This window comes from Otolemur garnettii, unplaced genomic scaffold (genome assembly GCF_000181295.1).
Source record: "Otolemur garnettii isolate 467f Iridium unplaced genomic scaffold, OtoGar3 scaffold00033, whole genome shotgun sequence".
Classification (NCBI taxonomy): domain Eukaryota; kingdom Metazoa; phylum Chordata; class Mammalia; order Primates; family Galagidae; genus Otolemur; species Otolemur garnettii.
Window position 1 is genome coordinate 12,327,044 of NW_003852428.1, and position 23,684 is coordinate 12,350,727.

The 23,684-nt window shown below is 38.5% G+C and overlaps 1 long non-coding RNA gene across 1 annotated transcript in view; it reads left to right on the top strand.

The window, feature by feature from the left end:
• Window positions 1–413: 413 nt before the first annotated feature.
• Window positions 414–23,684, top strand: part of LOC111725207 — a 45,748-nt gene continuing 22,477 nt past the window's right edge. The window contains exon 1 of the long non-coding RNA XR_002773329.1: window positions 414–593. This is a non-coding gene — a long non-coding RNA (uncharacterized LOC111725207). The remainder of the gene's footprint in view (window positions 594–23,684) is intronic.

Genomic DNA, 23,684 nt, shown 5'->3' on the forward strand with positions numbered 1-23,684 from the left:
AAGGAACTAAATGATGTCAGGGACAAAAACCTCCTGTCTCTGAATTAATGACGCTTGTTATAGATTACCACCCCCTTTGGCTTGCTTAGATCAGAGGACAGAAAACCCAGGACTCTTGTATCCTCTGTAGGAAGTGTTAAACCTGCCCTTCGCAGAAGGAACACTGTCTATGAAGTAATCAAGTTGCTCCAACTACAGGGCAGCTTTTCATGAACAATGTTGTAATCCCGCTAAAACCTCCTGTCCCTGCCTATGTATACATGGAACCTGAACTTCTCTACTTCAGAGTGCTGACTCCGTTCCTTTGAATGTGGTGTTTCTGGCTGGTCCATCCTCAGACTTTGTACTTTGTACTTTGTAAACACTCTTTAAATTAGACTCTGGCCTGTTTGATCATTTTAGGTTCACAGTGGTCTCCCCACTTAGCTTCAGGCATGTGAGTCTGGTGTCCAGGCACTCAGGGACACCCAGACAGTCAGGGAGGGAAACGGCAGGTAGACAAAGTACCACCAGAGCCGATGGTGGAGCGCATTGGCCACTGCCTGAAACCGGGGACTTAACACCTCTATGTGTGAGATTTGAAGTTCTTAGAGGTACGTGAACTTGTGGGTTTAAACTTTAAGGGCTAATGATTAATGGGAGACAGATACCTGTGATATTTTGATTCTTACTAGTAACATAATTCCTTCCTACTCATGGAGTGTGCAGTCTAGGGGAGCTTCTTGATATTTCATAACAAATTTATTATTTAGATTTCTTAGGTGTTAGACCTCCCTTATGGCATCAATTCAGAACATAAATTTTTTCTTTTAGACAGCAGGTTAAGCCTAGTTTAAGAAGAAATTAGTACTGCTCCCACATACAGATTTGATTGGGTTTTCTGCTAATTATAAAATCTTGGCTTCTGATTTTCTTGGCCTCATCTACCCAGAACAGACAACCCATTAATGAGGGTGGTTCTCGTGATTAAATCCCTGATGCTCTCATCTAAGCATCTGCTTTCCTTCAGTGGTTGTTTTCTAGCACATGGATGTCACTAACTGTGATGTTGAGGGTTAATAATATTCAAAGAGTCCACTGATTCACAAACAGTGATTTGTGCTGCCAATCGCAGGCCAATTATTGACAGAAAGAAACTACAGGGTATGATCTGTGCATATCAAATTTATGAAACGAGTGATTGCTAAATAATTGTTTGATGATAAGAGAATTCTTTATGACATTTTCCATATTTATTACCAAATATATTAAAAATGCAGGTCAAGAATATTTCCTTTATAAAATTCTCTACAATAAAATAACTTCTAATTCTTGCAAAGATAGTCAAAGATGACCACAAGCAACATCAAAAAGTACATAAAATATCTAATTATACTTAGAAAATAGATTAAGAAATGCTGTTTTTTCTATTGTAAAGACACAGCCTTTTCTTGACTCTAAAATGCTATCTACAGTAACAGTTAATTTAATTATGGCAGTATGAAAAATAAAAAAGAAATATTACCGTAGGTATGAGTTCTGCATTCGGAAACAGTAAAGTTTGTAAACATGTGCTCATTAAAATCTGGTATTTGTAAGTTAATCATGGAAATTGTAGAAAACCTAAATGAATGGAAAATATGCTATGTCCTGGATGGAAAGACCAAATGAAATAATGATATCATTTTTTTCACAATTAATCTAAACATGATATTGAAATAGAGACTGAAGGAATTTGCATGGAAACTGAGAAATTAAGGCTAATGATTATTGTGGACAATAGCCAAGAAATTTCGAAGCTAGGAAAACATCCCTGATGGGGTGGAGGAAGTGAGCTTATACTTCTTTTATAAAGATAGATTTTATTTCATTTATAAAAGCAATAGATGGCCACATATATAAATTAAAACAAAGTACAACAATGTTTATATATATATATATATATGTTTCATATGCACACAACATATAGAATAAGGAAACTTTGTATATAATTATGATAAAATCTGTATGTCAAGTCAGCCTAGAAAAGATTATCAAGTAAGGGGTAGTAAGATAGCTATGCTTTCATTTGGAAAAAAAATAAATCACTGTATCACAGATACAGCTTACTTAAATATTAATTTCAAATGAATTAAATATATAATTGTAAAAAATGAAGCTATAAACATGCTAAAAGAAACCATAGAGAGATAAATTTGTAACCTTAGGATGTGAAAGTCCCTCCCGAGCATCCCTGATCACCAAAAAGACAACATGAAAAATAGCTGGATGACGTAATTATGTAAAATTTAAATACTTCCCTAAAGAAAAAGACACAAGAAACAACATTCTGAGATTAAAATTAGAACAAGTAAAACATATGCAATATTCACACAAGATGAAGACTAATATTATTTATAACTTAAGTGTTTCTACATATGAAAAATAAGAGCAAAAATAAATAAGAACAGAATATAACCAACACATAGAAAAAGAGTTACAAATAAATAAAAGAATATCAATCTCATTATTAATCAAAGGATTAGAAATTAAGGCCAATGAATTCTATCTTTATTCTCCCTTTTGGCGTATCAGGATGCAAAGGATTAAAAAATCTAATTATGTTTAGTTGGTAAGGATGTGAAAAAATGGGTCATTATAACATTTGTTATAAATTTATGCAACTTTTGGGGGAGTGCGGCTTTTAACCTGGGTGGAATTGAAACACCTTCTTCTTCGTAAAGTATTACAAGAATGGAAAAGTGAATACCCAATGTCTTCACGACAATATGAAGCCAGTAGACCATCTAATACGTGCCCACATGGGAGGAAAACTCAATTCAGTTCAAGTCGCGGGAGGGGGTTGGAGAGATGGGGGGAGGAGAGGAGGCTTTGAGATGCCCCCGCTTAGGGGGCACAATATAAGGGTATATGGCACATCATAACCTAGCTGTTTGTACCCTCACATTCATCTGAAATTAGAAAAAAAAAAATCCAAAGCGAAAATTAAAAAAAAAAAAAAATCAACCTTGAGAATTTTACAGGAATACTTGCAGTTCTCCGGATTCCCTGTAGAGGGCGGGATCACCCACCCACTCTAAGGGACTACGGAAAAAATCTTTACGTAATGAGGCTTTCTGGGGCGAGCAGAGCAGGCTGCCAGGAAAGTCTGACCCGGCTTCAGAGAGCAGCGGGTGAGCGGCTTGAATTTTTACTGTGGTTATCAGCTGGGACAGTGATGCGGGTCTGGGCTCTCCGGTTTGAATTTCCCACTGGCACCGGCGAGCTCTCCCCAGACGTGAGGCAAGAGGGGAAGGGAGCGGTGGTGCGAGGCTGGGAGGCCGCAAACCCCGACAGGAGAGCCGGGCTCCTGTGACACCTGCCTGTGCGCAGAGACACGTGTTCTGGGACGTTCGCTGGAGTACTGTTTGTGATTAAGGGAACACAAAAACAATGCCCACTCACATTAGGAATGCTAGGAAGTAAGAAAAAATAAAGGGGAACTTTGATAACGCTCATATGTTATCAAGTTAAAGAATACATATATGTCTGTGTGTTCACGTGGGGGGATCCCATTCATTCAGAAAGAAATACGCAATTTTGTGTGATTTTTAGTAGGTGATTTCTATAAAATCAGGCTTACTTTGAGGCCTACTTAGGGTTGGCATCTGAAGTAAAGGGACACAAAACCTGGTGTACAAAATAATTAAGGAATCATTTATAGCTTCACCAAAGCTGCTGAAGGGAATAAAACGAGAGAACACAAGGTTGGGTGCGGGTGGGGCATCCGAGTATTCAGTAGACAGTACCGCAGAACTTTGGAAGTTCCTAGGACCCTTTACCGACCCCGTTTACTCCTGAAGGTGCAGTAACTTCGGAATTTTTTCGCCTTCCCTTACTCCCCAGGGCTTCCCTCGCACACTCTGAGGTTCAGCCAGGCATAGTTATTTTTATAACGCAGGCGCTTTTCTTTTTCTAGGTATTGTTTCTTTTTTCCAACCTGAAGCTGATTTTTCCTCCCTACTTGAAAATTCACTAGTTATTACCTCTCTGATCTCTCTCTCCCTCATTTATGAGTCCCACTACTCTGACAGATCTACCATGAGTTTTTGGTATTTTTTAACCAATATATGTATACATATGATAGATAATATTTCAAAATATTAAGAGGGCACGAATGCTGTAGGTTCCCTGGGTCACTTCTGTAATGCTGAGTCCTGGCTATAGCTGTGTTCATGACCCACACCGAGTCATAGTAAGTACCAGTTGGGAGGGTTTATTCCCCACCTGCCCCCACTCTCCCAGAGTTGCCTCTGTGTGCTCATCGGTTAGTTCCAATTTGATTGTGAGTATGTGTGGTGTTTGTTTTTCTGTTCTTGTGATATTTCACAGATATGTGTATGTATATATATTTTTCAGTTTTGGGTCGGGGTGAGGTTTGAACCCATCACCTCTGGTATATGGGGTTGGTGCCCTACTCCTTGAGCCATGGGCACCGCCCCTTCACAGATATTTTTAAGGAAGCTTATAAACACACAGAGTATATACATATTCGTACGTTTGGAATCTTAGAATGTGCTTTTTTTGATTTGACATTGTAGGATGTTTCTCTATATCAGCCAGTCTGCCAAATATAAAAACATGTTGTATGCTGTATTGCCACAACCATATTGCAACCGTAATCAGATGAGATGACTTTTGTCAAGCAAAGTTCCGGTCACTGGACCAAAGTCAGGGGGACCAAAGTCAGGGGGACCATAGTCAGGGAGTTAGTAAGAGGAGGAGCCAGAGCAGACCCCAAGCAGTTTGTGTCCAGGGCAAGATAAGAACCGCTGTGCTCTGCTGTTACTTGGGGCAAACTACTTGAGAAAACCCCCCCGGCACTGTGTTTTGGAATTAGTTTAGGGATTTTAGAGCGTGCTATGAGATTTTTCTGTTACTTCTCGGCAACACTCAGTTGTAATTGCATCCTTGCCGGTGGGAACCGATTGGCGGTGACCTTTAGGCATCCTCCTTTGGCTGTTAGAGTCTGGCATAGTGGGACATTGTCTGGCCTACTTAATGGAAGACTCTGGAGTCAGTCTGGAAAATTCTTCTTGGGCTATAAGAAGAAATCTAATTTCAGGTTGTTGATGAAAAGTCTGAGTGGTAATCTCAGCTATGTGCCCTTCCAAGGGAGGTTTCATTTTTTGTTGTTATTAAATTTTTGGATTTGTTTTTACATGTAACTGTCTTTCTGTTTTTTTGAACCAGACTCAATGGTGACAAGTCGTTATTTGGGAAATGAAAATGCCATAAAATTCTTGCACTAAATGCTCCTTTTGGTTGGAGGAGTATGTATTTAATGACTTACGCTCTCATGGGATAGGGTTTACTTTATATATGCGCTTTTAGGAGAACTAATGAAGGTCCGTTGTGATAATTTGCACATATAGATAGATGTGCTTCCCCTCCACCAAATTAACCGAACAAATGCATACATGACTTTCCCATTCCTAGTTCTCTAATTGTTTATCCTACATGGGATGTAATATTTACAGCTAACGCCTTACCAAACGCTCCATTGCAGCACTGTTTTTCTAAGGATATAACTCAGTTTGTCACATTTCCCTCCAAGGTTGAAATGTAACTTATTGTACAACCTGTTAGGCCCAGGAGGAATTTTTTAGGGAAAAAATTATTTTGGCCTTTTTTTTTAAGCTCCAAGAGGGAAAAATAAATACAAAGGACTTTTTTTTTATTGCTGTTTTTTTGCAACTTTCAAAATGGCTTTGTGATATTGTCTGATTTATACATCCATGTAGAGAACAAAAACAAGAAGTTCTTTATAACAAACAACTTTGTCTTTTCTGAAATAAAGTAGTGTAGGAACCATATGAAATCCAGCCATAACTGGTAGCTAAAGTCTCGCATTTCGATGCAGGGAAAGAGCCCTGATTTTATTATAAGATGAAACAATTAGAGCAAGTCACAAAGAGTTCAAGGGGTGACTAATAATTATTTATAACTTTCTGTGAATTACCATGTCAAGCATCCTTGGGAAGACCTTTGATATCTGGGGCTGAATACAGCTAAGAAAATAACAATCCTTCAGTACAACATTGTTGATGTTGATTTAGAAATCTGCTTTCATACCTCTTATGTCCTAGCAGAAATTGCTTAAGTGACATGGACTCAGGGTGATGTTCCCTTGTCTTTCCAAGTTAGACTTAACGATCCTTTAAGGACTACTTAATCCCCTGTGGGTTTGGTGTAATTCTGTTTATCAAGTATTACCCTTAAGCAGAATAAATTCAAAAAACATAGAGCTCATCAGCATAAACCTAAGCTATTCATGTTCGCTTTCCTAGCTTAAACAGGTCCACAGAGGACCCTAAATTCAGGTTGCTTTGGTCTGAAGATGGTGAATTTCCTTCTAATTTTATCTCATTTGTGTAAAGAAATATCATTTAAGCAACAAAGCAAGAGAGGAAGAGCTAAAGGCCAGTGTCTGCTCCAATCTGAATACCTTAGATTCAAGACGTCAGTTTATTTCTCCTTTATCCTCGTGTACAATCTTACTTGATTGTCAAAGCTGGTGGGGAAACAGGGTGACAGAGTCTGAGGTGAGATAGATGGGTTCTGCGGGGCAGGTGCCACGTCTCTGCTGCTGGAGGGAGGCTGCCATGGAAAACATGTCATGTGTTTCTCTTTTCTCTGTGAGCAAAAACCCTTGGAGGAGAGAAAGGGGAAAAAGAGAGAGAGAGAGAGAGGGAGAGAGAGAAGGCATACATTAAGGCATCTAGTTTTCTGTATACTTCATATACACATCTAAAAAACTATAAGAGGCCATTAAAACTGGCTTCTTGTGGCGTCCTTTGAGTGATGCTGGGAAGATATCTAAATATCTTTCCAGGGAACAGCCCAAGTCTTTGAAATTCTGTTATGAGAAATGATGTAGTGAAATAGTCCTGATTTCCCTTTTAATACAGACAGGCAGAAGGGATAAGCCCAGCTCTGGGGAGACCAATTTCTGGCTGGAATGTTCGTCTGCAGCCTCCTTGCATCAGCGGCTCATTTCTACTCATGAGACTAGAGCCTCATCCAATTCTGACTGCTCTGAGTAATAAGCCCCCACCTCGTGTCTGTTGCATTTATTTTCTTCGTAGCCCTGGAGCTTTGTACTCACCATTTTATTTATCCGTTTGCATGTTTGTTTATTTCCTGACTGCTGAAATTGCAAAAATGAGGGCAAAGCTCTTACATCCCCAGCAGAGCACCTGGCACAAGATAGCACATCATAAATGTTGGTGGGGCAAAGGAATCACAAAGAAGATCGACTCAGATTTATTTTTCCGAAGATTCCTGAGCAACTGGAGGTAGAAACATAATTGCATGAACTGCTTCTTAGTCAGATTCCCTGGGACTTAAATGCAGTGTAGTCACTGATCCTAGTTAAATGCCCTTCTAAGGACGTGGTGAAGTTTGTGCCTCCCCTTTTACATTCTGTAAGAATACGCTGTGGTAAAAAAAAAAAAAAAAAAAAAAAAAGAATACGCTGTGGTATCAGATAATTTTAATGGCTCGTGATCATTTTCATAACATCTTTGAGATTCAGTGCTAAATGCTGCACGGAGAGCTGTGCGACCGATTTAAAGCAAGAGCGTATTGTCATTTCTTGGTGAAAAAATAATTAAGGTGATTGCAATATTATTTAGGAGAATCTGGAATTGAATGTCCCATTGAGTATTTACATAGAATGTGGATTAAGGATTCAGAGGACCAAAGAATCAACATGGATCAGTGCCGTTACAGACGTAATTTAAAGAGTAAAGTTTCTTTCAATGGGAGGAGAAAATGAAGCAGAATGTCATTCTCCTGTTTACGTTTTAACGTGGAAGTCAGCATCGCTGTTGATGTGTGAAGATATTTGTGATGCTGCCTCCTCTCCTTAGAAAGGCCTAAGGGACTCAGTCTCTCTTGGTTTTCCTTGGGATCTCAGATTGCCTAAATTTACGGCAATTTATTAACTCTTATGTTAATTTCCTTTTTTATCCTCCTTAAGCCTAGTAAATCTCTTGACTTGCAATCCTCGTCTCAGCTAGAAGTAAGGAAAAGGTGACATTATCTGTACATAGGCCATGAAGTAAAGTAGGGGGAGCCCCACGTCTGTGCTCCAGAGGGAAGAAACAGCTGTGATGGGACAGAGATTCCCAGGGGGCATGATTCTCACCTTTGCTCAGGGACTGAGTCTGGCTGTCCTTCCCCACCCAGGATTCTGTGTTTTGTTCTCATTAGGAAATCAGTGCTGCCTTATAGACTCTTCCTATAACCGATTCTGCTCGGTTCATGTTTTTGCTTTCTCTTCTGGTGATACAATCCAGCCGGGATTGCTTAGTCTCTCTTGTTACATGTCATATTTCACATCATATTTCCAGCATGGTTATTTCTTTCTCTCTATTTGGTCCTTGGATCCCATCCCAAGGACTGTCTTTCCTTGCTGAAGGTACCAAGACTTGGTGTCCCATGGCAGAAAGTTTGATAAACTGGGTCCACCTGTTTACTTGTAGCCTCAGATTTTGAGGCCAAGTGGATGGTGAGGAAGCCAAGATAGACTTAAAGCACAAACTCAGTGATAGCTTTCCGTCTATCCAGTACCTTAGCGTTTTACTTGATAGTTAATTGTATTTTTAAATTACTTATTATAATTTGGCGATCTACTAGAACACATCTGCTAAGTTAGTTTCACTTTGCTAAAGAAACTTGTAGCGACATAGCATTTCAAGGCAATTGTAAGTCTGAGCATGTGTGTCTGTGAACACAACACAAAAACACACAGACCATATTATTGCCTATACAAATAGTCTGACGCTATGATAATTAGAAAAAAATTAAATAACCTGTATAATTTTAAAAGAATTTAATGTTTTCGAATTGTTTAGCCACCAAATATTTTCCAGTGTTTTCATTTATAGGTTCTTTGAACGCTGTCTCATTTCCTTGGCAATGCCCTGGCCTATTTGTTTAGCAGTTTGACATGAAATAGGTAGATTTTTTTTAATAATCATAAACAAATCTGCAACTCTGTATGAACAATGATATGTCATGAGAAAGCACCAGTGTTCGTTTTCCTTCTCCTCAAGATGGAATTAAGTCAATAAATTTCACACTATTGATTTAAGTGGCGTGGTATTTTAAAGCTGCAGTGTATATGATGAGCATGACCATGTATATATATTTGCCATAGGGTTACTAAACAACAGAAGTGACAGTTTAATGTTTCTACTTGAAAAACAGAGGCATAAAATATTGTACTAATTCATAAAAAGTAGAAGAGCTTAACTTTTTTCCAGTAAGTCAGTAAAAGAGCACAAACTACAAGAAAAAACTTGTTTAAATAACTTTAAACATTTAGCTGAGAAGGTGAGTTAATTAAATCAAGCCCTTTTTCTTGTTAACATAGACCTAGCATGTCTACATGTAATAACACTCATATCAAGCACTTACTTGTTTGCAAATTGATTACTGTTTTAGTTAACTGAATAACGGCCTCTGACGTTTGCTTCCAGGACTGATTTGAGTCAACCATTTGATGGCCTTGTGACAAAGATAATGGCCAAAAAATATGACCAGAAAGTATTTGATCTACTGATTATGAGACTTCATTCCATATAAAATTTCTGTTTCTTTTCAGATATTCCTCTTCTTTATAATCTCTTTCCTTGCTGGCAGTCTTTTCCTTCTTTTGAAAACGATCTGAATGTTGGTTAGTAGAACTGGGATGTGGTTCTGTTCATAACTATAAAAGTCAAAATTTGTAAAGGAAGCACAACCTGTCAAATTGCTAGTTTAATATTTTAAAAACAAACATAAATGTTTTGCTGAATTATGTTTACTATTCTAAATGTAGTGAAACCAATTTATTTATGAGAAAGATCTAAATACAAATTCACTCTTACTTCTAATTTTCTTTCTTTCATTCATTCTGGGTTTTTTTTTTTTTTTGCATGTTGAAGCTTATGGGCTAAAACTAAATTCATACATTCCTTTTTTTTTAAAGGTGCAGTTTTATTTTATTTTTTTTTTGAGACAGAGTCTCACTTAGTCACTCTGGGTAGAGAGCTGTGGCATCATAGCTCACAGTGACCTCCAACTCCTGGATTCAAGCCATCCTCCTGCCTCAGCCTCCCATGTAGCTGGGACTACATACACACACCACAACACCTGGCTACTTTTTAGAGACGGGGGTCTTGCTCCTGCCCAGGCTGGTCTCAAACTCATGAGCTCAGGAAATCCACCCACCTTGGCCTCCCAAGTGCGTGAGCCACTGTGCCCAGCTCAAATTCATGCATTCTTGAACAAAGGTAGAACCTTCTGTTTGCCTTTGCCCAAAGCAACTGGGTAAAGGCATTCTTTCATTTTTACACATTGCCATATTTGAAGAGGCAATCTTACATGGCTTTGAAAATGTTTTTTTTTTTTAAACATATGGAAGAAAAAGAAATTTTGTATATTGATTTTCATTAAATAACACTATTATATTAATGCCATCAAATGGTACAGTCAGTTACCAATACGGAAGATACCTCATTTATTTGGAAAATGTTTAGATGGGAGGGCTAAGAGATCTGTCTTATGTTGATAGGCAGGTGAAGTAGCGTTGGCAAAAATCTTCAGCCAACTCCTGCTACCTGAAGCTCTTTTCCATTGAGGCTGCCAAGATCCGTGACAACCAGCCCAGTGTGAGAGGACTGACTCACCCTTGTTTTGATGATTTTCATGAGAAACCAGGAATTGATCATCATATGACCTTCTTCAAACTTTTCCTTTTAAAATTTGAATTGATTGTCCTAGCCAGCTTATCTGTCTGCCTCTTTGTTCAGAGCTAGGATGTCAAGACCTCTACTCACACTTTTTGCCTTCTCTTCTCACCCGCCATCAAGGCCTTGGAAGAATTCTTATTCCTAGTCCTGGGTTGTTTTTTGGTTCAGTAGTTTAGGTGGTTTTACTTTACATCAGATCTCAATTCAGGTAAAGAACCATGTCTCTTGTTTCTGTGACCACATTCTCTGAAGTAACTAACTCCTCATTCAACCATGATGCCATTCATGAAGTTCTGCTTCAAAAAGATTCTGTTAATGACACCCTACCTCTACTCATCAGCAAGAGCTCTTCACATAACCAGCGCTGGATGCCCCAGCCCTGTGCTATAGCAGTCAGACATCACCTGTCACTGCTTTCTCGAACATTCCTGACATCAAGTGTTTGCTTGAGGGTCACTTCTTACTCTCAGTGTTCTCCACCAGGGTGAAGCTACGTTATGCTACAGCATCAAAGTCATTTCAGTATCTTAGTGGTAACACATACCAGTGTTTTCTTCCTTACATATGTCCAGTGGTGGTCAGAGACCCAGCCCCACAGAAGCACTATCATTATATGACACTGGCCTCTCAAAAACTGGAAGGCAGGGGGAGAGAGCATGGACCACCTCCATCCACCCTTACATGTCTCAAACCAGAGTATCCTATTTTATCCCCACATATAGTTCATTGTCCAGAGTATATCCTGATACCTGTGAGGGTCCTGTGACGTGCTGAGAAACATGTGGATGCTGGTGACCTGTACACTTGTCTCTGCATGCCCTAGCAGTCTGGCCTCACCGGGGTAGGCAGTCTTCTTCCATCAGTGGGCCTTTTATAATAGCTGTTTGTTTGGAGGAGGGTCGATTTTCCTTCAGTTTCCAGGTCATCCTGGAGAGGCCTGAACTGTGTCTGGCTGGGCTTCTGTTATTTTCTATTACTACTGATTAGCCACACAAATAATTTGCATTTATGAATTTGTACACGTTGTTTCCGTACCCAGTATTTAGAACCTTGCTAAAAGAATAAAAAACAAAACAAACAAATAAAAAACCCCATGTTTTACTCATCAGTCCTCAGGGTCGTTGTTGGTGAGGCAGGTGCACTCTCTGGGCTTGTGGCTCAGTGAAGCAAGTTTTCATTGTTACAAACTCCCAGGGGGCAACTCTCCAACCTCCACATTGTGCAGACTCATAGGTTAAATAGCTGCTAATGGCGGGGGTGGGGTGGGGTGGAGGGTGGAGGTGGCTGCCAAGTATTGATGTTTGTCAGTCTGGCAGTGATGGATTCAAAAACCAGGAGACTCATTCAAATGGAGTCTTGGTCCTCAGTCATCTGTCAGTTTTCTAACATGTGTGGCAAAACCCAAACTGTCTTCTGGGCTTGGCTGGCTTTCTGATGAATTGGGTTGCCCCAAAGTGGAGCCAAAGTGCATGGCTTCCACATGGCACTGGGAACCATCCCTCATTCCAAATGAATGCCGTGTATAGTAATCAATGACATTTGGGGATAGAATGATTCCTAAGAAAGCTATGGTCATTTGTGATCCGTTTGTTCCATAATCTGATAGTGACAGCAGTGACCATGACATTGATTGCCTTTATCATTATAAACCACAAACATTTAAAAATGAATGCCCAATTCATTGCACTTCAGATTGGCTAGGAGGCACACACAGGGATGCAGTAGCAATATTTATTAGATCTAAATCTTAAATACAGTTCATTCAGGAAATGAAAAGTAATCACCTAAATTTTCCCAAAGACGGTTTGAGTATTACTGTTGTGGCAGCTGTTCCAGGAACATCTGTGGATTATCCATCTGTTTAATATCTAAATCCAATTTTTCTTGGTGCTACATCATTTTATCATTGCTTTACTGTCTGAAGTTATACCTATAATACGATGGCTTCAAGAAGTGTGTCTCTTACTCTAGAATTGTTAATAAAAGAGGGGGATGTTTTCATATGTGTTCATATGCAATTTTATTTTCCTCAATTTCTGTTTATGCCTCATTGTTTATATTCTTGTTATGGATGCCAACAAAGACTATCTAGCTTTATTCCATAGATTTCAAAGGTGGTGGGTTACAGAAAATATAAAGCATAATGCTTCTGGTATTTATTGGAATTGTTATTTCTAAATGAAAAAACAAAACAGAAATACACACCAAATAGGAAGCAGTAAGATCAAGTGAAAGGGTAGATACTGAGCTTTAGAAAGTCTTTATTAAATCTCAGAGTTAGTACTGAATTTACTTGTTTCTTATAGGATCTTACAGTAGGATGCATTCTATTAATCAAGATGGAAATTCTGGCTTTTGCCCTGGCTGCCTTGTTTTATAACATATGAATTTGAACAGAAATTTATAACTCACTTTGACCTTTCATATCACAGTGATTTAACACAAATAAAGAGAAAAAATATTGGTTTAATAAGTGCAATTAAATAGACACTTGTTCTTCAATTTTTTTAAATGCCAAAACCAGCAGCAAAACCAATTAAGGGCAAAGGAATTAACTTATGGATGTTCGCTGGCATATGTTGCATAAAATTGTTTTCTTGGTTGAAGATTTATTTATTTGTGGTCCTTATTTAGAGCTTAAATATAACTTAATATAATTTTAGTACCTAGATAGAATTCTGTGTAGGTGAAAATAATTGCTATTAAATTAGTTATCTCATAAAACCCAAGACCATTGAGGACAGAGCATGCAACGCCCTCCTCCACTTCTCTCTTACTTAGGGAGGTCTTCCGGACTCTGTCAGTCGACTTACTATGCAAGGTCTTTCATTCCATATCCTGGGGTGAGAATGCACAAGGATGGAGAAAAGGTTATTGATATTATTTTTCAAAGAAGTGTGTGAGATTCATAATATCATTTGCGAGAGAATGACTTTTTAATAAAATGGCCACAATCTATTCTTATTTAGTTTAATTTTTACCTGTTAAGGGAGGGAAAGTTGGCGCACAATTTTTCCCACTTTGGAAGTGCATTTGTTACTATAGTAACAATTTCACTGGCAGAAACAGAATTTTCAAACACTCATACGTAAAACATAAACTTAATTTAAGCATTGGATTGGAATTTATACCTTTGTGGTTGCAAAGACAGTTATGTTATTGTTTGCTTATATGGAGCCTGGGACATTGGCTCTGTGATCATCACATACTTATACATCCACACATCTAAAGCCAGGGTTTAACTGAGACTATGCAAGGGAATGTGGCTTTAAGTTCTGAAAATTTCTTTTTTATCTATTAAGCCAAATTTATATTTCTTTGGTCTGCTCTTATATTTTTTAATCTGCCTGACTTTAATATTTTCTTCTTATCTAAAATATGACTGATTTTATCCTTCTTTATACATTTAAGAAAACAATCATGAATCAGTCTGGAATTAGAATGTTCAGCCACCAGCCAACTTTCCTTGGTTTGTAGAACTGGATCCAGCTGCTTCTTCACAGCTGGGTTAGGTAATCTGTACTGCCCATGGCTTAGCCGTTCATTAGAGAACTAAACTGTCATGACTCTCAGATAAAGCTCATGGAGACTGGAAAGGAAGGAGGAGGATGTGTAAAGGGATTCTTTTAGATTCAGATTATAGCTGAAATAAACAAGACACATAAGCTGTTATGGTCCTTCAGATGCATCAGTGAAAAGTTTGCTTCTTCCTTATCCCTCCCAAGTGGTAGGTAGAGGGTAAAATTACTGATAACAGTTAAATTCGAGTAGGTAGCTTAGTGTGGGAGTTCAATAGACCAGACCCCCAGAACTGGTAACAATTACTTGCCCAACTACAGAACAAGCTTGGTGCCAGCTGTACCCCATCCATGGCCTAGTGGCAGAGATGATGTATCATTTCCTAAGGGAAGATAGCATCCAAGAGGGGAAGGGTAGAGGTAGACTTGGGCACTCAATTATTTCTCCCCATATCAGCTATCAGGAAAGTCACTCTCCCCTCCTGTGGGGCAGACTGAATATGCACATGGAGAGGCCACCTGCAGGGAAGAGGAGCAGCTGTGTCCCCCTTGTCAGCAGCCATGCGCACACTACATAAATTCATCCTCACGGTCTTTGTAATTGTTTGAGAACTCTCAATTTGCTTCACACTTCTCTACGCTACCACACTGAAAGATGCACCTTCCTTCAGGGCTCTACTTTCTGGGTTTTTTTTTTTTTTTGTATGTAATAAATTCAAGATGACTTTATTGGCAAATTTAGCATTTATTGAGGAAGAAATAATATCAGTTCTATATACAGACTTCCAGAATGATAAAGATTAGGGAGCACTTTTCAATTCATTTAGTAGCACCAAAATTATTGATCAAAATCAACAAACACCAAAGCACGATGTTATAAGAAAATAGAGTTAGACACAAACATCTCTGCTGAAAAAAAAAACTTTTTTCCAAAATTTCAGATTGATATGAGGGTACAAATGTTTAGGTTACACTGTTTTCATTTCTAAGGTAAAGTTCAAGTTGTAGTTGGTTTCTTCACCCAGGAGGGCGTGCTACACACCCTCGCCTTGTGCACAATGGGAACTAATATATAAGCAAATACTGTCTGGTTCTTATCTGCCATTCTCTGACCTGCTGTCCCTGTGGACCGAACTAGTCATTCTCCCTCATCCTTCTTACAGTTTTCATGCATAGCCAGTGTCTGGACAACCACTCAGAGGTTGGCTTATCCCCACCCTGACTTAGCTACATCCACAACCACTTTGCCAAGCACCTACCCATGGTCATTCTCTCTCTGCTTTTTCTCTGTTTTTCTACTTGAATTGGCAGACACTTCTGGAGAAAGTAACAACCTGCTGCCCGTTAGTTAACTTTGAGGAAAAAAATTGACACTAATGATGGAATGTGTGGTGAGGAAGAAGTTAGTTTCCATTGAAGCTTTAGTATTCCCAGACATCCTTCATTAGTACATGATTGACTTTTAGCTCTTAAAAATGCCATTCCGCACAGGAAAGGCTTCAAAACTTTTTAGTCTTTGCAAAACCAACCTCTAACTTTCTCACTTCCCCAATGGCTTCACCTCCTTACTGTATTGAAAGTAATTTCGACTCTCAAATTTCTTCTTCTGTGTCTCAAGCTTTACCCCTGCATCCTCTTTCATTCCCCTTTAGTTTAGGAGATGTGCCTGTCTGTAACATTAAGGCCAACTTCCTCATGTCCCCATGCCTGTCCTAATGTCCTGCTGCATGTCTCTTGGGATCCTGTTTCCCTGGTGGCTCCCTTCTCTTTTGCTTCTATGAATAACTTTCTGCTCACTGGTTCTACTCCTAGATCCTACTGTCTTCTCAAGAGAACTTTTCTTGTTCACTGACAAATTCCCCAAGATTATTATAGACTTACTGCTTCCACTTCTTACCAACTCATTCAATCTCTGTCTCTTGGGTTTGGATTTGATTTCAGCAACTCCACCAAAGCACTTCCAGTGCCGGATGGACATCTTCATGAGGGTTGTGTTCAACAGTGTCTTTCTAGAGCTATTTTCACCTTTTGACTCTTAATGACTACCCCTTATTAAAATCTCTGCCTTTCCCTGAGTTTAGACTTTCCTGAGTGTTCTTGTCAATTCCATGGGAAAATTTTCTCCTTTCACTGGTCATTTTCTCCTCTTACATAATCTTTTGGCTACTGTAGGTTGAATAGCTACCTCTATGCAGGTGATGTTGAAGTTTCAATTCTGAATTTCAAGGCCCCTTTTCTAATTCCCTGGTGCTCATCTCCATCTAATATTGCAACAGTATTCCAAAGGTTCATGTATTTGATCATCCCATTTTTACTTTAGTTGCAATCCTTCTGGATTCCATGTCTGACCAGACTCTCACTTCCCTTCTTGTCCCTATGCATTAAATTCCTCTGGATCTACCACTGGAATCACTCTTGAGTCAGGTCTTAAGTCCATTTCCAAGACTACTTCCCCTGTTCAGATTGCCCACGCTGTAGATTATTCAGCAACCACTTCTGATATATCTCTTCTATGGTACCGTCATACTTCAATGTTCCCTACACACACTAGACTAAACCCCTCTAAAGCAAAATTCTGCTTATGTATAATTTGATGTGAATTGAAGTTTTAGCAAGGCTCTAGGCCATAAGCAGATTTTTAAATGTGATATCAGAGAATTGGTTTAACAATCTGAAATTCCCTACCAATCAGGGAGTTTTGATGAGCTGAAAGATTGACGTGGGAGGTGGTTTTGAGGATAATATCTTTAGAGAGATCTGTGCTGTGAGCCCGACCCTCCTGCAATGGGCAGAGATGAGGGAATCTTCCAGATTAAAGAGTGATGCCTTCATGGGGGCTGCTCAGAGCTCTTGCTACATGTTCTCTGAAGTTCAAGGACACTGTAAGATGGTATAAAGGGGGATTGTGCCCAAGAGAGCAAATGTTAAGGTGGAAGGACCAAAATAAAGTGGTGTGAGGGATATTGTTAGGGACCGAGGCTACTTGAAGACACAGTCCAGGTAGATCAAAGTTGTTGCTTGGGGTAGGGAAGAGGAGACTCTGGAGAAAGCAGATTGAAAAAATCTACTTCAAGTACATTCTAGGTCCAGAAAGTATAAGTCCTGCTTATAACAGTATTAGACAAAGATGGAATCTTCCAGCCACCAGGCTCTGTCTTCCCACAGCTACCCCCTTCAACCCTGGTGAATCAAAAATTTCAGCTGACAAGTGAACCATATGTCCATGAGATAAGAAGAAAGGTCAGTCACATGCTGGCAACAGGCACCCAGCAACCCATCAGCAGCTGGAGAAGAGGTGAGGCATCATGTCTGGGTGAAGGTTAAAGGGCATTGATGTATTAAACTGGGTAATTTTAATCACTGAATTGAGATTATATCTGGGACAAAGCAGCCACTTCTATTATCTAAGAGTGGCCCAAAAGTTATGAGACTCAGCAGAGTTTTCTTTCCAGGGCATGAGGACAGCTTTGCTGAGCAGATTTAAAGAGATAGGGGAAGACTCCTTTTAAAAAAGGTTGCTTTTAGATGACACCATGAGTCCTGCTTATGTGATGAATAGGCCAAGATTACTGAAGTTTTTCCAAGGTTTGCTGAAATAGAACTGACCTTGCATAATGGCTTCCAGATAATCTATTTATTTGGCTTTATTTTTCAATTACTTCATCCTTTTTTTTGCTGCGTGGTGGCTGAAAGAGCAAATAATTGAATATCATGTTTGGTACTCACTAACCAGGCATTTTTTTTTTGACAAATTCTGTAATTTCCAGAACCTTTATTTCCTTATCAGAGGTCACAGTCCATTTAGTATTGCTAAAACAGAATGCCTTAGGTTGGGTAGTTTATAAAAAATAGAAGTTTATTTGTTCATAATTCTGGTGGCTGCAAAGTCCAAGGATGGGCAACTGTATGTGGTGATGGCCTCATGCTGTTTCAACTCATGGTAGAAGGTGGAAGGGGAATGGGTGTGTGCAAAGAAATCACATGGTGAGAAAGGAAACAAGAGAAAGAACCCAGGAAGACAGACTCACACAAATCCATCCAGTCTCATGAGAGTGAGAGCTCACTCCTAAGAGAGGGGATTAATCTATCCAGGAGTGATTATTCCCTGTGACCCAAACACTTCCCAGTAGACCCCCAACTCCTAACACTGCCACACTGGGGATCAAATTTCAACATAGTTTAGGTGGGGGCAAACCACATCCAAACCATAGCACGAGTAAAATTGGCTGTAATGTATATTCTGTAAGTTTATTGTGAGGATTAAATGGGAAAACATATCTAAAATACCTGACATGATGTATTAGTTATCTATTTCTGGTAACAAATTACCTCAAAATTTAGCAGCTCAAAATAATACATATTTATCATCTCAATTTCTGTGAGTCAGAAATCCAGCTGGAGAATAGCTGGTGTTTCTAGCTCAGGTTCTCTTGTAAGGCTACAATCAAGGTGTTCCTTAGAGCTGTTGTCATTCCAAGGTTGGACTGATAAAGGATCCATTCCAAGCTCCTTCTTGTGACTTTTGCAAGGCCTCAGGTATGGCTGGAGGTTGGCTGGAGACATTGGTTCCTTAATACAGTGTCCTTGTGTGGGACAGTGGACAATGTCTCAGACAGCTTCTCTCGGAGTGATTGAAGGAGAAGTCATGGTATCTTTGTAATTTAATGTTAGAAGACACCTCTCATCACATTTTCATATTTTATTCATTCCCAGTGAGTCATTATGTCAGCCCAACAAGAAAAAAAGAGAAGACTGCACAGGGCATAAATATCCAGAGGTGAAGATCATTGTGGGCTATGCTAGAGGCTGCCTACCACACACAGGATCAAGAATATATGAGGTCATACAATTAAGTTCATGGACTCCTCCTAGAAAAAGTGATACTACCTTATTCCGGAATATCACTATGGTCACCTTTGAGGTATTCACTTTGGGAAACAATGCACTGATTCTAGCACCTAGTCTACCCTTCAAAGCAATTTTGGAACTTTTTTTCTGGAATGACTATCAGCATTGTCAGCATATGAGATCTGACAATTAAGTTTGTAAATTCATTTTAGCAAAAGTGCTACATACTTTATTGCTGAATCACTGCAATCACCAGATGGCAAAGGGGCATACTTTGAAGGTGACTAGAGGGCAATGAGGTATGTAGCACTTTTTCTGGGATGAGTTTGTGAACTTAACTGTCAGATCTCATATGCCATTTCCTCTGTTATGTACCCTTACATTAAAATTCATCCTCCTGTATGTTTTTCTTTCATTCTAGCTGAAGGCATTTTGTACTCCTCTGAGTTCATGGAACATGTTTGTTTCTCTTATCACTTTCTTCTTTACATTTATTTTATCCATTAAATAATGGCAGTTTTCTATGATGAGGAAACAGAGATTGTATGTATATATATTTTTTGTCCCCCAAAAGGGGATATGTTGCTCATCTCTAAGGGAAATGGTTATGTTCTCTATAGTATGTCTTTAGTTGGGCAGCAGAGCCTAAGGAGCCCATTTTTATTTTTAACAAAAATGATAGATATAAAAATTAATAGTCATACTAGTACAGCAAAAAAAAATCGAAAGAGAGAAAACTACCTCTATATGGTGAAGCTGAGAATGACTTCATGGAAAAAACTACATGTGAGCTAGTGTGGAAAAGGGAGATGGGTTCAGTTGTGATTGAGCTTGTGTGAGTCTTTTCTATTTCTGGTTAATTTTTATCTGGCTGGTTGTCCAATGATTTTGTTTTATTGATTTCTTTTTCTTTTTTAAGTTTCCATTTTGTTTAGTTCTTCTCTGCTTCTTCTCCGAGCATTGTTATTTCTTTCCTTCTGCTTGCTTTGGGTTTGGTGTTTTTCTTCTTTTTCTAGTTCCTTGTGATGTGACATTAGGTTGTTAACTTATGATCTTCCTGTTTTTTTGATGTAAGCATTTAAAGCTATGAACTTTCCCTTAGTACCGCTTGTGTGTATCCCACAGATTTTGAAAGCTTGTGGGCCCTTTGACATTCAGTTTGAAGAATCCTTTGATTTCTATCTTAATTTAGTCATTGACCCAAGGATCAGTCAGCAGAAGGCTGTTTAATCTCCATGACTTTGTATGGATTTGAGAGTTTCTTTTGGAATTAATTTCTAGTTTTTTTATTCCACTGTGATCTGAGAAGATACATGGTAGAATTTGGATTTGTCTGAATTTGCTGAGAATTGTTTTGCGGCCTAAGATATGATCAATTTCAAAGAGCTAAAAATAGACCTACCATTTGATCCATCAATCCCACTCATGGTTATGTACCTAATGGAAAGTAATCATTTTATCAAAAAGATACTTCACTTTAATTTGTATTACAGCACTATTCACAATTGCAACAGATGTGAAATCAACCTAGGTGCCTATCTATTCATGAATGGATAAAGAAAATGTGATTACACACACACACACACACACACACACACACCCCCTGGAGTACTACTCAGCCATAAAAAGAATGAAGATATGTCTTTTGCAGCAACTTGGGTGGAACTGGAGACCATTACCCTAAGTGAAGTATCTCAGGAATGGAGAAACAAACAGCACGGGAGCTAAACGATGGGCACACATGGGCACAAAGAGACGTGAAGGATATTGGAAACTTACATAGTGGTTACTGTGAACACTGTCCTGGTGACAGGTGCACTGGAAGGCCAATGTCAGCATTATACAGTGTATCCATGGAACCAAAACATTTGCCTCCCCTTAATATTAATATTTTGAAATTAAAGAGGAGGGGTAGGGTGGTGCCTGTGGCTCAAAGGTGTAGGGTGCCAGCCCCATATGTCGGAGGTGGCGGTTTCAAACCCAGCCCTGGCCAAAAACGGGGATAAAAAAAAAAGGGAGTGGGGAAAAAAGAAAAGCAGATATAGTTTTCCAGGCAGAGAAAGAAACAAAGAACATCTTGGGCTTTATGGAGTGAACACTCTCTGCCATCTCAATTCTCACGGTCTCTGCTCTGTGACAGCTAGTGGCAAACGACAGCCTGCAGGCTGAAGCAACCTGATGTAAATATAGTTTTATTAAAACAGTCACATCTTTTTTTTTCTTTTTTACATACTTCCTTTAGCTACTTTTATGATATCAACAGATTTGAATAATTGTGATGGTTTCTTTATGTCCCACAAAACCTGAAATATTTTCTTTCTAGCCCCTTCCTGAAGAAGGATGCTGACTCCTGTTTGGTGCCGTAGAGATGGGGCGTGGTACGGAGGTGGATGCTATGTGTTTGCTAGACTAAAGGACTGAATAATCACCTCTGTCCATGGCTGAGGAACAAATGAGCTATTTTTTGCATTAATTCAGTAACTTAGGTTGAATAAGTTATTGAATTCAATAACTTAGATTCTTATCAGTGATTCTCGACGAATGTTTTAATGGACACATGGCTGTCTATAGTAACGAAAGAGCCTTTTTAGGCAAGAAATAAGCTACAACTCTTTGTTCTCCAGAACTGAGAGAAAATGATGTAGGTTCTCCAGTTTTGAATGTCATTTGAATACAGCACATTTTTAATGAATTTTTTTCTTTCAAAAAATAGTCCAAGCAAGGCAATGAAAGCATATGTCAGATGTAGCAGCAGAATTCTTATAAAAAATGATGTTGTAAGTCTAATAATATCATAAAAAACATCTAGGAGAATTTTATAGAATTTGCTCTTCACTGAAATCAAGGAATATATTTCATGTCATTGATATTTGTAACAATCTTAAATCATCTACCAAAATTCAGGATCAAGTGACTTCTATAATTTTTATAATTTTGCATGTATTATTCATATAAATGAAGTAGTACCACAGGACTTTAATGAAATACAAGATATTTCAGATATCAAAATAAACTAGGTAACAGACATTTGTTGCAGCATTTTTTTTGAAAACCCTTGAATACCCATTAAATAAGTCACAGTGTCATGAATGTGTGTATTAAAACTGGTGATTAAAAATTCAGCTTTTTTTCCATTCCTTTAAAACAAAACACAAGAGTAAAAAAAGAAACTGAAGCTTTTTAGAAAAACCATGTTTCTATATTCTAAATTGACTAAATTCACAATTTTCATATATTTAATTTTAATTTCTAGTTTGATAACCAGAAGTTATTGATTTATGGCTGTAGACCCCACTGGTTGGGAATATAAATTGTGCCTTCAATTTCAGCACAAAGGCAAATTCACTTTCGAAAGTTCTAGGAAGCATCACTGGCATGGTAGTACCCCAGAAACTGGTCTTGAGAAATTGCACCTTCTCCTCAATCACAGGGACCAACGACAAAGTCATCCTTCATTGTAGGGATATGTGTTGAGGTTTGAAGTGGTGGTATAAATAAAAGATCGGGGTTTGAATGAATTGGGAAGGATTAGGGTGAGATGGAAGGTAAATTATATTTTTATCAATTTTAATGCTGATTTTAAACATTTTTAATATAAAGTTTTAATTTTAGATCAACTTTGGTTTTATTGAAAAATCCTAGGAGTATGGAGAATTGCTCAGTAGCTCACAGGGCATAGCTGCAAGGAGAATGAAACAGTGTAATTAGAAAAAAGATTTGCTTTACCTTTGCAATTATTATTTTAACAGTACGTAGGGCTTATGTAGTATGCTGGATTATGGTATTTCATATTCAAAGGAAAATATCTAAGAAAAAAAGGAGAGCTTCCATGTACCCTTCCATGTACATTCATGTACATTCAGTCTCCCCTATTCTTAACACCTTACACTAGTCTGGTATATTTGTTACAATTAACAAACAAGTGTTGATATGTTATTATCAAATGAAGTCCTTATTTTTTTTCAGATTAATTTGTACCCTAATCGCCCCTTTCCATCCCAGGATCCTATCCAGGATACATTTTATTTAGTTGTCATGCCTCTGTACGTTTTTCTGAGCTGTGGCAGTTTCTCTGACTTTATTTGCCTTTAATGACCTTGAAAGTTTTGAGGGGTACAGGCCAGGTATTTTGTACAATCTTCCATTATTCTACATATTATAATCTACATTATTAATCAGTGGGATTTGTCCAATGTTCTTATCATTATTAGACTTGGCTTACATGTTTTTTGGGGAGCAGGAATACGATACAGATAAAGTGCTATTTTTGTCACATGGGACCGACAGTACTTCAACATCACCACTGTTGATAGTAACTTGGATCATCTCACTAAAGTAGTATGGTTGAGGTTCTCATGGATATTAATTCTATTCTTTAGATTATGAAATAATACTATTTTGTTTTTTTATGTTGCTCAAATTATTTCCAGGTTTGGCCATTTTTTTTGTGTGTGCATGCATGTATGTGTGTGTGCATGTGTATATGTGTGTGTGCATGCATGTATGTGTGTGTGCATGCATGTGTGTGTGTGCATGTGTATATGTGTGTGTGCATGCA